The sequence below is a fragment of the Rattus norvegicus genome, unplaced genomic scaffold, assembly GCF_021556685.1.
Source record: "Rattus norvegicus strain SHRSP/BbbUtx unplaced genomic scaffold, alternate assembly SHRSP_T2T unassigned-0000083, whole genome shotgun sequence".
In the NCBI taxonomy this organism is placed as follows: domain Eukaryota; kingdom Metazoa; phylum Chordata; class Mammalia; order Rodentia; family Muridae; genus Rattus; species Rattus norvegicus.
Window position 1 is genome coordinate 17501 of NW_028238816.1, and position 2500 is coordinate 20000.

A 2500-nucleotide genomic window follows, 5' to 3' on the forward strand; every position below is an offset into this window, starting at 1 on the left:
CTCTCTGGCCTCAGAGGTCCAGGCTCCCGCTGGCAGGGCCCGAAGGGACTCCTGGGGGGAAAAAAAAATAAAGTCTCCGAGGCACCACCTAGCCGGTTTTATTCTTGAAGAAAAGCAAACATACATAATGGAATAAGGGAAAGAAAAAACCCTGTTTTCTATATACACAAGCAGTCGTAATTTGTTATAGTGTCCCCTTTGCGTAGTTTGGATTCGATGACTTTATTTTATCAAGCAAGTTTTAAACAGCGGTAACTCCAAAGAGGAGTCAACAGCCCCTTTAAGTGCAGTCAGTCATTGACCCTTTGGTCTGTCTGTCTGTCTGTCTGTCTGTCTGTTTCAAAACGAGGGAGGGCCTGCCTGCCTGCCTGCCTGCCTGCCTGCCTGCCTGCCTGCCTGCCTGCGTGCCTGCATCAGATCTAAATACAGTTCTCAGAGGGGAAGACAGAGACAAGTCAGAAGTCACTAGCACTCAATGGACGACCACCAACCTAAGGGCAGGCCTAGGGTAGAATTTGATGGACGGACGGACGGACAGACGGACGGACGGACGGATGGACAGATGGACAGAAAGGATCTAGGAGGAGCTTTGGGAAAGATGAAAAGCCTCCATTTCCCCCCAAAAGAACGAGCCCCAACAGCTGGGCTCTTCGAGATGAGTTATAAGGGGAACCACACATACAGTTTTGTATCACACATACAGTTTGTCATCATCCGTCAATACCAGGTAGACTTTTCAACGTATGTAGGTAGCTGTTGTCAGGTCAGTCCTTTACTAAGCCTCATGTAAGCTCTGCAGGGTAAGCCTCAGGAATTCATCTGTGCGTCCCGCAGGGTATGCTTTCTTGCTTTGTTAAAGGCTAGACTTTGGTTGCTGTCTGTCTGTCTGTCTGTCTGTCTGTCTGTCTGTCTGAATGAATGAATGAATGAATGAGCGAGGGAATGAACGAATGAGGAGGGGATGCACATGCCTATGGTTTTAAGATGCTTAATTTCTTTACAAGGTTTATTTATTTAAACATTAAACATTGGGGTTGGGGATTTAGCTCAGTGGTAGAGCGCTTGCCTAGGAAGCACAAGGCCCTGGGTTCGGTCCCCAGCTCCGAAAATAAAATAAAATAAAATAAAATAAACATTAAACATTAATCGGAAATAATGGAGTCAGCAGTTAAGAGTTCTGACTGTGTTCTTCCAGAGGTCCTGAGTTCTATTCCCATGGTGGCTCACAACCCTCTGTTATGGGATCGATCTGCTGTGTGTCCGAAGACAGCTGCAGTGTGCTGTTTGTAGGGTAAAGAAAAAAATACTAAAGAAGAAAAAAAAAAAAAGAGAGAGAAAAAGTTAGAAGCACCAAGTCAAGTCATGTAAATATTGCCCACATTCGGATTTAGACATGCCTGAGCTGTCAGGGCGAGGCTGGGTGAGAGCGAATCAGTGAACGATCGGACTCTTCCTCTCTCTGTGAGGGTGTGTCATGAACTCTATTACCATTTCCAAAGAGTTAGGTATGCTGGAGCGAAGTGGACCGGAAAGCCAAGGGAGGAGAGGTATGCCTACACGAGTCCACCCAACCCCCCCGCCCCCCCCCCAGGGAGACATCCTCGAGTGGTGGGGGGAGGGGCGAAGGTGTGGAGGGATAATTTCCAACAAATAAATCCCAACAAATAAATTACTAGAGACTTGATTCATTGATTTACTTTAAATTTATTGAGTGTATCGGGAAAGAGGGAAAATGGGTCAAGGAGGGAGGGAGGGAGGGAGGGAGGGAGGGAGGGAGGGAGGGAGGGAGGGAGGGAGGGAGAGAGGGATATCTTTTCCTCCAAATCGGCTGGTATGTAGTCTCAGTGCGTCAGAAAAAAGACTGCTTCTGGCCTCCTTTCTGATTACCCCAAGGCAGTCTGGTCACCGTGCTGTAATAGAAAGGGAAACCACAGTCAAGTCATGGGAGCGAGCGAGCAAGCAAGCAAGCAAAAATCATAAACAAAAGCAAAAACACGTCTGTTAAGTTGAGCAGAGCAGAGCAGAGCAGAGCAGAGTAGGGCAAAGCAATACAAGGTCACATTCCACAAAGGCTGATATAGTCTGCCATCTTGGTCTACAGAGTGAAAAGTAGAAGGAGAAAATGAATATCGCTTTGTGTGTCACAAAGTTTTTAAGTTGTAAGGAACATTGCAGGGCTAAACCTTCAAATCCTCAAACCACCCAACCCAAGCTTTCCTCCTCCTCATCCTCCTCCTCCTCCTCCTCCTCCTCACCCCCCATTGCCCCCCCCCCGTGTGGTGTGTGTGTGTGTGTGTGTGTGTGTGTGTGTGTGTGTGTGTGTGTTTGCGCACGAGCTCGAGCTCGGGCACGCATTTCTTTCACTGCACAACCATCATTGGAGGACGTTTAAATAAACACGAATGAATCAGACAGGCAGACAGACAGGGGCCCATAATGGATCCCTACAACTCGGTGGTGGTGGTGGTGGTGGTGGTGGTGGTGGTGGTGGTGGTGGTGG

The 2500-nt window shown here is 48.1% G+C and overlaps 1 long non-coding RNA gene across 2 annotated transcripts in view; it reads right to left on the minus strand.

Moving 5' to 3' along the window:
- Positions 1-1684: 1684 nt before the first annotated feature.
- The window catches only part of LOC147997658 (uncharacterized), an 18355-nt gene continuing 17539 nt past the window's right edge, over positions 1685-2500 (minus strand). For both annotated transcript variants that reach the window (XR_015647637.1, XR_015647639.1), the window contains exon 3: positions 1685-1910. This is a non-coding gene — a long non-coding RNA (uncharacterized LOC147997658). The remainder of the gene's footprint in view (positions 1911-2500) is intronic.